Genomic DNA, 12,481 nt, shown 5'->3' on the forward strand with positions numbered 1-12,481 from the left:
GCTCATTGCAACATCTGCCTTCTGGGTTCGAGCAATTCTCCTGCCTCAACCTCCTAAGTAGCTGGGATTACAGGTGCGTGCCACCACGCCCAGCTAATTTTTGTATTTTTAGTAGAGATGGGGGTTTTACCCCGTTGGCCAGGCTGGTCTCGAACTCCTGACCTCAGGTGATCACCCAGCTTGGCCTCCCAAAGTGCTGGGATTACAGGCATGAGCCGCCACACCTGGCACCTCATTCCTTTTGAACTAGGTGGCTGTTTGGGATCTGGTAGGCACCAAGGCTGTGCCATTCCTTCCGCAGCACAGATGGGGAGAGGAAGCTGCTGGAGGCCGGAGGCTGACCCTCCAGGCTTCATACTTGCCTGTCCCTCCAGCTAGAGGCAAGTTATCCTTGCTGCCATCTCCAGGATGCCTGAAGGCAGTGCTCTGACACGCAGTTGTGAAGCACTTCTGAGTCAAGGCTGGGAAGAGGGAGAAAGGGAACTAGCTTTAGGAAGGACCTACCATGAGCCAAGAACATAATGGGTACCTTATATAACATCTCTTATCCTCCCATTTCCACGAAGTAGCAAATACCCCCATTTAACAGTCATGGAAACAGGCTCACAGGGGTAGGTTGATGTGGCCTGGCACTTGAATGCGTACTGACCGAAACAAGATTCAAACTCAGGTCTGTGCCACCATGCCACCATGCTGCTTCAAGGATTTCCCAGCAGACAAGCTTTTTCCCAACCATCTGAATACTTCATCCAAACTTCATCCGAGTTTTGAAATATTTACATCTTGAGCTAATGCAGGAAAGAAAGACTAAAGAATAGGCCAGGAGGCCAGGCGCAGTGCCTCATGCCTGTAATCCTAGCACTTTGGGAGGCTGAGGCAGGTGGATCACTTGAGGTCAGGAATTCGACACCAGCCTTGCCAACATGGTGAAACCCCATCTCTACTACACACACACACACACACACACACACACAATTGGCTGGGCATGGTGGCGGGCATCTGTAATCCTAGCTACTCAGGAGGCTGAAGCAGGAGAATCGCTTGAACCCAGAAGCCAGAGGTTGCAGTGAGCTGAGATGGTGCCACTGCACTCCAGTCTGGGTGATAGGCTGGGCGTGGTGGCTCACACCTGTAATCCCAACACTTGAGGAGGCCAAGGCAGGGGGATTGCTTGAGCCCAGGATTTCGAGACCAGCCTGAGCAACATAGCAAGACTCCATCTCTACAAAAAATAAAAAAATTAGCTGGGCATGGTGGCATGCAGCAGTAGTCCCAGCTACACAGGTGGCTGAAGTGACAGGATTGCTTGAGCCCAGGAGGTTGAGGCTGTAGCGAGCTATGAGTGCACCACTGTACTCCAGCCTGGGTGACAGAGCAAGACCCTGTATATATTTTTTAAAAAGTTATTACAAATCTGAATTATGTCACTTCTCTCTTCCCAGGCTATAATGAAGTTAGCTAGTTACCTTTAGGTATAATCAGCTTATTACGCCGAGGTCACTCTCCCATTCCCTGGAGACCATCCCTCTGTCCGCAGGATGTGAGAAGGATATGTCAGAGGGCCTCCCAGCCCCTCCTCCCTCTCGTGGCCCTGTGCCAGAGGTGTGGACACCTGACCTGGCTCCAAACTCTGGATACTAAAGCCTCTGCCTTTTGCAATCTTGTCCTGTACTCTGTTCTGTCTCCTTTTGTGTCTCCCAGGTAGTTAGCATGACTCGTTCCAATTTTTGAGTGAGCTCAGGCTGTGACGTCAGAGGTGAGCTCTATCTCTTATTAGTTGTCCAGTCTTAGGCAATTTATGAAACCTCTTTTCCTCTTAGCTTCCTCACTTAGTAAACGGGGATAATATTAGTACCTACCTCACTGGGCTGTTGAAAGAGCTTCATGAGATGAGGCGTGCCTGGCAATTTCATCAGTGCAATTCAGCCCTCAGCAGTATATGTTTGTTGGGAGGATTTCATAAGATATACGTAAAATGCTGGGCTCAACGCCGGACCCACAGTCATAGTTAGTGCTCATAAATGTGAATTCCCTCCTGCCCCATTCCACTCTGGGTCTCCCTGCACCTAAGGAATGATAATCTCACCAGCCTTGGCTGATCCTTGTTTCTCACTGGTGTCTACTGTTCTTTCTTGAATTCTTTCTTGTGTGTGTGTGTTTTTTTTTTTTTTTTTTTTTTGAGACGGAGTTTCACTCTTGTCACCCAGGCTGGAGTGCAATGGAGTGATCTCAGCTCACTGCCACTATGGAGGCTGAGGCAGGCAGCTCACTTGAGCCCAGGAGTTTGAGGTTGCAGTGAGCTATGACTATGCCACTGCACTCCAGCAATACCCTGTCTCAAAAAAAAAAAAAAAAAAAAAGAGAAAGAAAACATATTCATAATGTCCAAAAGCTTCCCTGTGCTCTTTGTACTCCCTCTTCTTTCCTTCCCATCTCCCCCACACCAGGGAACCACTGATCTGCTTTCTATGATTATAGAATTCTAGAATTTTATATAAATGAAATGTATAGTATGTGCTCCTTTTGGGAGAGGGCGGTGTCTGGCTTCTTTCACTCAGCTTAATTATTTTGAGATTCATTCATGATGTTGCAGTAACAGTAGTTCATTTTCATTGCTGAGTGAATATATAGATACACTATAATTTGTTTAGCCTGTTGATGGACGTTTGTGTTGTTTCAAATTTTTGGTTATTGCAAATATAGCTGCTTCGAACGTTCATGTACACGTCTTTGTGTGGACACATATGCTTTAATTTATTTTGGGTAGACAGCTAGCAGTGGAATGGCTCATTTGTGTGGTAGGCTTATTGTTTTTATTATTTTAAAATTGTCTATATCCCAGATGAAATCTGGTGTGTGTGTGTGTGTGTGTGTGTGTGTGTGTGTGTGTGTGTGTGTTCTTGCTTGGGATTTGTACCAGAGGGGGTGATTCTGGACTCACAGACTAAATTAGGAAGTTTTTCATACTGTTCTATGCTCTGGAATAGTTTAACTATATCATTTTAAAAAATGGGTTCTAGCCAGCACGGTGGCTCATGCCTGTAATCCCAGCACTTTGGGAGGCCAAGGGGGGCAAATCACCTGAGGTCAGCAGTTCGAGACTAGCCTGGTCAACAAGTGTTCAATAAATACATCTTTATGTATTTATTTACTAGACCATTAAGTTTAGTAGAGACCAACCCTGCCTCTCCAAAAAGCAGAAAAATTAGCTGGTTGTGATGGCGGGTGCCTGTAGTCCCAGATACTCGGGAGGCTGAGGCAGGAGAACTGCTTGAACCCAGGAGGCAGAGGTTGCAGTGAGCCGAGATCGCACTGTACTCCAGCCTGGGCAACAGAGAGAGACAGACTCCGCCTCAGAAAAAAAAAATGGGTTCGATAAAATTTGTCTATGAAATAAATCTGGGCCTGATGCCTTTTGGGTTTTACATTTTTATTTCTTTTTATTTTTAATTCTTTCAAGTTTGTAAATGATAGTTGGTGTATTCAGGTTTTTTGGTGGGTCATGTACTGCTCTCCCATTGGTGGTATACTTATTCGGGGTGTCTGTCCCACTAGGCTGTAAGCTTTTCAGGAAAGAATTCCAGGCTCTTCATCTCTATAATCCCATGAAAGGCACATGATACGTAGTCATTTGGTGGAATGAATAAATGCTGATGGCTAGCTGCTATAACAAATACACCTCAGCATTTCAGCAGTTTCATATAATGAAAATCTATTTGTTATTCATATACAAATCTATTTCTTCCTCACATAATTGTGCACTGTGGCTACTCTGGGGCAGAGGGAGATGCTCCACCATACGGTGACTCAAGGACCCAGGCTCCTTCCACCCCGTGGCTCGGCCATCTGCTCTGCACTGAGCTCGCAGGTGAGGGAGGAGAGGCAGGAGAAGGTTTCCTGCTTCCTGCATACCTTCATCTAGAAGTAACAGTCAGCGCTCCCACTCACCTCCTTGGGAGTAACAGGACCTGACCTATAAGCAGAGGATGCTGGGAAATGTAGTCCCTAGCCAGGCAGCTGCTGCTTAGCAACAACTCTATATCGTGGTAGGGGGCACAGGACTTTTTGGTGGACAGTTAATCGTCGCTTTCAAGGGAGGCACAAGGTTTTATTGCTGAAGTTTTCATTGCCTTGCTCTGTGAGACTCTTTTAGTGCCAGTGTTTGATGAATGGTTGTTTTCATGGCTGCCAAGAGCTGTTGAGTAAGAATGTAACTGCAGACAGTCATTTCCTTGCTGTGTTTGTCCAACAACCACTGTCTCACAGCTGGAAAACTCATTACTCATGAGTACTTCTTTCCCAGGTACAAGAACATAAAGATGTATTTATTGAACACTTTTTAGGGCAATGACACTGAACTGTTAATCCAAAAATATACACTGGTCAAACGATAAGTTTAAATACTAGAGAAAATCCAAATATTAAGGAGGCTTTAAAGATGCATACCAGTCAAATATTTCTTTCATTTGTCTATTCATTTTTTCTTTCTTTTTTTGTTTTGTTGCATCTATTCATTTTAAAAATGGAAACCTAATTCATATACCATAATATTTCACATAATATGACATAAAAATTCCCAGTTTTATTTTTATTTATTTATTTAGAGACAGAGTCTTGCTCTGTTGTCCAGGCTGGAGTGCAGTGGTGCGATTTCAGCTCACTGCAACCTCCGCCTCTCGGGTTCAATAGATTCTCCTGCCTCAGCCTCCCGAGTAGCTGGGATTACAGGCACCCACCACCATGCCAGGCTAATTTTTGTATTTTTCATAGAGATGGGGTTTCATCATGTTGGCCAGGCCGTTCTTGAACTCCTGACCTCAGGTGATCCACCTGCCTCAGCCTTCCAAAGTGCTGGGATTACAGGCATGAGCCATTGCACCTGGCCAAAAATTCCTAGTTTTAAAGTATACAATTCAGTGGTTTTCAGTATATTCAGAAGGTTGTATAACCATCACCACCATCTAATTCGAGGACATTTCCATCACCCCAAAGAGAAACCCTGTACCTGTTAGCAGTCACTCCCAGTTCCTCCCTCCTTCCAGTCTCTGGCAACCACTAATTTACTCTGTCTCTATAGATTTGCATACTCTGGCTGGGTGCGGTGGCTCGTGCCTTAATCCCAGCACTTTGGGAGGCTGAGGTGGGAAGATCACCTGAGGTCAGGAGTTCAAGACCAGCCTGGCCAACATGGTGAAACCCCATCTCTAGTAAAAATACAAAAAAATTAGCCAGGTGTGGTGGCGGGCGCCTGGTAATCTTAGCTACTCAGGAGGCTGAGGCAGGAGAATCACTTGAACCCAGGAGGCGGAGGTTGCAGTAAGCCAAGATCGTGCCACTGCACTCCAGCCTGGGTGACAGAGAGAGACTCTGCCTCAAAAAAAAAAAAAAAAAAAAGATTTGTTTATTCTGGACATTTTACATAAATGGAATAATATGTGGCTTTTATGTCTGGTTTCTTTCACTTAGCACAATGTTTTCAAGGTTCATTCATGTTGTAGCATGTATTAATAACTCATTTCTTTTTTTGTCTTCCAATATGATCTCAAGACTCATTTTTTATGGTGAATAATATTCCAGTGAACGGATAGAATATATTTTGTTTATATCATTCACTAATTTTTAATTTTTTTTTTTTTTTTTGAGACGGAGTCTTGCTCTGTCGCCCAGGCTGGAATGCAGTGGCGCGATCTCAGCTCACTGCAAGCTCCGCCTCCCGGGTTCATGCCATTCTCCTTCCTCAGCCACCCGAGTAGCTGGGACTACAGGCGCCCACCACCATGCCCAGCTAATTTTTTGTATTTTTAGTAGAGACGGGGTTTCACTGCATTAGCCAGGATGGTCTCAATCTCCTGACCTCGTGATCCACCCACCTCAGCCTCCCAAAGTGCTGGGATTACAGGCGTGAGCCACCGTGCCCGGCTTTAATTTTTTTTTTTTTTTTGAGACAGAGTTTCCCTCTGTCACCTAGGCTGGAGTGCAATGGCGCGATCTCAGCTCACTGCAACCTCCGCTTTCCAGGCTCAAGTGATTCTCGTGCCTTAGCCTCCTGAGTAGCTGAGATTACAGGCAAGCGCCACCATGCCTGGTTAATTTTTCTATTTTTAGTAGAAATGGGGTTTCGCCATGTCGGCCAGGCTGGTCTTGAACTCCTGGCCTCAAGTGATCAGCAGGCCTTTGTCTCCCAGAGTGCTGGGATTACAGGCGTGAGCCACACCACCCAGCCTCTTAAAATTTTTTTAACTGTAGTAACATACACATAACATAAAATTGACCATTTTCAAGTGTACAGTTCGATGGTATTAAGTCCATTCATGTTGTTAAACAACATGGTCTATACTGGCTGTTGTGCAACCATCACCACCATCCATCTCCATGGCTCTTCTCATCTTGCAAAACTACAACCCTCAACCATGAAACAATAACTCCCCATTTCCTCCTCCTCACAGCCCCTGGCAACCACCATTCTACTTTCAGTCTCTGAATTTGACTACGCTAGGTACTTCATAGAAGTGGAATCATACGGTACTTATCTTTTTGTCACTAGCTTATTTCATTTAGCATAATGTATTCAAGGGTCATCCATGCTGTAGCATGTGTCAGAATGTCCTTCATTTTTAAGGCTGAATAATGTTCCATCTTCTGTTTATACCGCATTTTGTTTATCCATTCATCCATTGATGGACACCTGGGTTGCTTCCACCTTTTGGCTATTGTGAATAATCTGCGAATGAACATGGGTGTACAATATCTCTTTGAGACCTTGCTTTAAATTCTTTTGGGTATATACTCAGAAGTGGAATTGCTGGATCAAATGGTAATTCTATTTTTTAATTTTTAAGGAACTGCCACAATGCTTTCTATACCATTTTACATTTTCATTGACAGTGCACAAGGGTTCCGATTTCTCCACATCCCCAACTTCTTTTTTTTTTTTAAGACGGAGTCTCACTCTGTCGTCCAGGCTGGAGTGCAGTGGCACTGCAACCTTCTGCCTCCCAGGTTCAAGCTTTCTCCTGCCTCAGCCTCCTGAATAGCTGGGATTACAGGCGTGCGCCACCATGACCAGCTAATTTTTGTATTTTTAGTAGAGACGGGCTTTCACCATGTTGGTCAGGCTGGTCTCGAACTCCTGACCTCATGATCCGCCCGCCTTAGCCTCCCAAAGTGCTGGGATTACAGGCATGAGCCACCATGCCCAGCCCCTACTAACTTCTTATTTTCCATGTTATTTATTCATTTTTAAACAAGCATTCACTGAGTACCTACTATGCCACAGCTCTATACTTGGTAGAAACTGAGGCTGCCAAAATGTTAAATCTGTTTCCCTGCTCTTAGAACTTAGGAAACAATGGAGAAACAGTCATGTTCAAGAGATAGAGTGAAATGCAAGGTGATAGGTGCCTAATAGAGATGGAATCAATGGTAGATTGGATAAAGAAAATGTGGTACAGGCCGGGTGCTGTGGGTCACGCTTGTAATCCTAACACTTTGGGAGGCCCAGGCAGGTGGATAGTCTGAGCCCAGGCGTTCGAGACCAGCCTGAGAAACATGGTGAAATCCCGGCTCTACAAAAAAAATACAAATATTAGCTGGGCTTGTTGACGCATGCCTGTAATCCCAGCTACCTGGGAGACTGAGGTGGGAGGATCCCCTGAGCCCAAGGAGGTGAAGGCTGCAGTGAACCATGATGGTGCCACTGTACTCCAGCCTGGGTGACAGAGTGAGACCCTGTCTCAAAAAAAAAAAAAAAAAAAAAAAAAAGAAGAAGAAAATATGGTAAATATATACCAAGGCCGTAAAAAGAACGAGATCATAGCCTTTGTGGCAACATGGATGGAGCTGGAGGCCATTATCCTAAGTGAGCTAACACAGGAGCAGAAAACCAAACACTGCATGTTCTTATAAATGGGAGCTAAATACTGAATACACACGGACACAAAGAAGGGAACAGACACCAGGGAGACACCAGGGCCTACTGGAGGATGGAAAGTTGAAGGAGGCTAAGGATTGAAAAACTACCTATAAATACACAGATACTATGCCTGTTAACTGGATGACAAAATAATATGGACACTGAATCCCCATGACATGGAATTTATCTATGGAACCAACCCGCACATGTACCCCTAAAACAAAAATAAAAGTTAAAACAAAAAAAAAACAGAGAGAGATGGAGGCTGGGCGTGGTGGCTCGCGCCTGTAATCTCAGCACTTTGGGAGGCCGAGGTGGGTGGATCACCCGAGGTCAGGAGTTCGAGACCAGCCTAGCCAACATGGCAAAACTCCATCTCTACTAAAAATACAAAAATAGTCGGGCATGGTGGCGGGTGCCTGTAATCCCAGCTACCTGGGAGGCTGAGGCTGGAGAATCACTTGAACCCAGGAGGCAGAGGTTGCAGTGAGTCGAGATCATGCCACTGCTCTCCAGCCTGGGCGACAGAGTTATACTCCATTTCAACAACAACAACAACAACAACAACAACAACAACAACAACAACAACAACAACAACAAAGAAAACGATGTGTGATTTCTGAGGATGCATCAGAAGAGACTTTTGGCTTCCTTCCTGGCTCCCTGGTGGATCTCTTGTTCTGGGTTAAGGCATCCGCCATGTCAGGAGGACACTCAAGAAGCGCTCAGGAGAGCCCCGAGAGAGGACCTGGCACCTTCTGCCATCTTGTCACTATTGGAGAGTGCCAGCATCACCTTGTCAGCTGTGTGAGGAAGCCACCCTGGGAGCCGATCCTCCAGCCCCACTAAGCCTTCAGATGATTGCAGCCTTGACCAACATGTGACTGCAACCTTATGAAAGCGCCTGAGCCAAAACCATCACCAAGCTGCTCTTGATTTTCTGACTAGAAACACCCAGAACCCAAAAAACTGTGAGATAATACAAGCTTATTGTTGTTTTAAGTAATTAAGTTTTGAAATACTTCATTACACAGAAAGAGATAACTAATGCAGCTAGAAGCATGAAAATATCTGGCATAGTGTGGAAATGGCGAGAAATGCACTGAGGCTGGCACGAGAGGTTAAAGCCAGAAACTTGGAGTTGAAAGAGATGCTTCTGAAACGCCATGTTTCTCCATAAGAGTGGGCAAGGGAGCCATCTGGTGGAGGAGGCATGCTTAGACATTCCCTTCTCTCTTCCCTGATTTCTCCAGCCTGCTCTCCTCAGCATTTCCACCTAGTATTTCTCCAAGGGCCACAGTGAGGTTTATGAGTCAAGTATGTGGGCCATAAACACACTTGCTTATTGAAGCAAATACTAACCTCTGCAAAATGTCAAGGTAAGATATTATCTTCAGTGATTATTTAATTTTCTCCCTTAGTCTCTTCTACCTGTCTGCTACCGAGGGGAAAACATCAGCAGCACCAGGAGTTGAGGCAGAATGCTGCAGGAGGGAAAGAAGGAACTAGAACTTGATTATGGAAAAATCAGAATTAGACTCGAGAGAGCACAGTCAAGCTGGTCCGTCTCTTAATTATAAGGGAAGGCCTTTATTCATCGCTACTGGCCACGACTATTGTCCCTTTCTGGTTTTTAAAGCCTTCTTGTATCCTCCAATGTTCCCTCCAGATAATGTCTAGAAATTCTTGAATAATATCCCTCAATTCTATAGCTGCTGGAAGAGAAAACAAATACTATTACTCTCCACTGTCAGACTGAGGCCAAGGAGGAGGAATTGCAAAGAAACTAAAATTTACCTTTGGAGTAAATTACCAGTGTGAGAATTTCAGGCACTTAGGATATATATATTATTATTATTTTTTCGAGACAGAGTCTTGCTCTGTCGCCCAGGCTGGAGTGCAGTGGCACGATCTCCGCTCACTGCAACCCCCGCCTCCTGGGTTCAAGCAATTCTCCTGTCTCAGCCTTCTAAGTAGCTGGAATTACAGGCACGCGCCACCACACCCGGCTAATTTTTATATTTATTTATTTATTTATTTATTTTGAGACGGAGTCTAGCTCTGTCGCCTAGGCTGGAGTGCAGTGGCATGATCTCGGCTCACTGCAATCTCTGCCTCCTGGGTTCACGCCATTCTCCTGCCTCAGCCTCCCCACTAGCTGGGACTACAGGTGCCCACCACCATGCCTGGCTAATTTTTTTGTATTTTTAGTAGAGCCCAGCTTTCACCGTGTTAGCCAGAATGGTCTCGATCTCTTGACCTTATGATCTGCCCGCCTTGGCCTCCCAAAGTGCTGGGATTACAGGCGTGAGCCACCGCGCCCGGCCTAATTTTTATATTTTTAGTAGAGACGGGGTTTCACCTTGTTGGCCAGGCTGGTCTCAAACTCTTGACCTCAGGTGATCTGCCCGCCTCAGCCTCTCAAAGTGCTGGGATTACACGTGTGAGCCACTGTGCCTGACCAGTACTTAGGTTATTAAAGAAAAAAAATTTATTCTTCTTAAGAAGGGTGAGGACTCCTTAGCTTAAATACTACATTGCTGAACACAAAACTTTCCCCATCCTCTCACTTAGATTAAGTCTGCCTCTTCTCTCTGCTCCTACGGTTACAGTAGGATCCCCTGCTTTATATCATGGCTTAGTCAAGTCAGCGTCTTCTGTTGAACTAAGAGTTCATAGAGGGTAGAATTTCTGTCCAGTTCATTCTTGCTGGTTTCACAGTCATTGTTTTAAGAAATGATTCATGACCAGCCTGGGCAACATAGCAACACCTCATTCTACAAAAAAAAAAAAAAAAAAAAAAAAAAAAAAAATTGGCCAGCACGGTAGCTCACACCTGTAATCCCAGCACTTTGGGAGGCTGAGGCAGGCAGATCACGAGCTCAAGAGATCGAGACCATCCTGGCCAACATGGTGAAACCCCGTCTCTACTAAAAATACAAAAATTAGCTGGGCGTGGTGGTGTGCACCTGTAGTCCCAGCAACTCGGGAGGCTGAGGCAGGAGAATCGCTTGAATCCGGGAGGCGGAGCTTGCAGTGAGCCAAGATCATGCCACTGAACTCCAGCCTGATGACAGAGTGAGACTCCGTTTCAAAAAAAAAAAAAAAAATTAAGTAGCTAGGTGTAGTGGTGTGCACCTGTAGTCCCAGCTCCTCTGGAGGCTGAGGCAGGAGGATTATTTGAGCCCAGGACTTAGAGTGAGCTATGATTGCACCATTGCACTGCAGCCTGGGCAGCAGAGGAAGACCCTATCTCAAAAATAAAATAAAATTACATTAAAAAAGAAAGAAAGATAAGAAAAAGAAAAAAGAAATGGGCATTGTTCTGGGGCTTTTGTTGAAAGAGATGTGAATTCTGTGCTCCAAGAGGAAATTGACACGCATGCGCTCATGCAAGGAACATTTGTTGGTAGATGTTCTGTGTCCTTTGTGCTAGATGCTGGACACAGAAATTATAGGCAGTTCCCTCAGGACTTTCACTGTCTAGAGAGAGGAGGAGGCACCAAGTGCTGGGGTGGGGCAGGCCCACGGAGCCAAGTCAGAAGGGCACGTAATCCAGACAGTGACTGCTGATGGGGAAGGTGTCAGAGAAGTCTTTCTTCAGGGGTGAGATCTGAGCTGAATTTTGGAGGAAGAATAAGAGCTGGCCAACTAAAGAATATGGGGCGCAGTGGCTCACGTCTGTAATCCCAGCGCTTTGGGAGGTCGAGGCAGGTGGATCACCTGAGGTAAGGAGTTTTGAGACCAGTCTAGCCAACGTGGCGAAACCCCATCTCTACTAAATACAAAAAATTAGCCAGGCATGGTGGTGCATGCCTGTAATTCCAGCTACTTAGGAGGCTGAGGCGGAAGAATCGCTTGAACCTGGGAGGCAAAAGTTGCAGTGAGCCAAGATTTCTCCATTGCACTCCAGCCTGCGCAACAAGAGCGAAACTCTATCTCGAAAAAAAAAAAAAAAAGGTGAGAGTAATCTGTAGAAAGGTACAGTAATGGGAGAAGGTGTGACACATCCAAGAACTGCCAGAGTTGAATACACCAGGCTTTGGTTTTATCCTGGAGGTCACAGGGTGCCACTGAAACTATCCACCAAGAGAGTGGTCTGAGAAAGGTACAGAGGGGTGGACAGGGTGGGGGATGGGAGTGGGTGGGGAGTGGCGATGGCCTATCCTGGAATTCAGACCTGAGGCCAGGTTAGGAAACGAGGAAGAGGGGCCTTCAGAGGCTATCTGCATGACAGACCCAGGAGCTTTCGGGGAAAAGACCCATCCTAAGGGAGGAGAGGCAGAGTCCAGCAGATGGGCCTGGACCACCACAAAGCTCAGTCCATTTCTCTAAGGGGTGGTGAGTGGATTTCTGTATATGGCTTAGTGATACGTGTGGGAATTGGATCTTTCTACATTTTGGCCTTTCATGGATTCTTGTCTGATTTTTGGGCTAGGGGTTGGTGGTGGTAGGGCTTTGAGTAAAAATAAAAATCACAATGATTGCTAACGATTTTTGAACACTTATAACATGTCAGGAATTTACATACTTTAGCTCATTTAATTCTCATCACAGCCCCACACTGAG

The sequence above is a fragment of the Pan paniscus genome, chromosome 8 (genome assembly GCF_029289425.2).
Source record: "Pan paniscus chromosome 8, NHGRI_mPanPan1-v2.0_pri, whole genome shotgun sequence".
In the NCBI taxonomy this organism is placed as follows: Eukaryota; Metazoa; Chordata; class Mammalia; order Primates; family Hominidae; genus Pan; species Pan paniscus.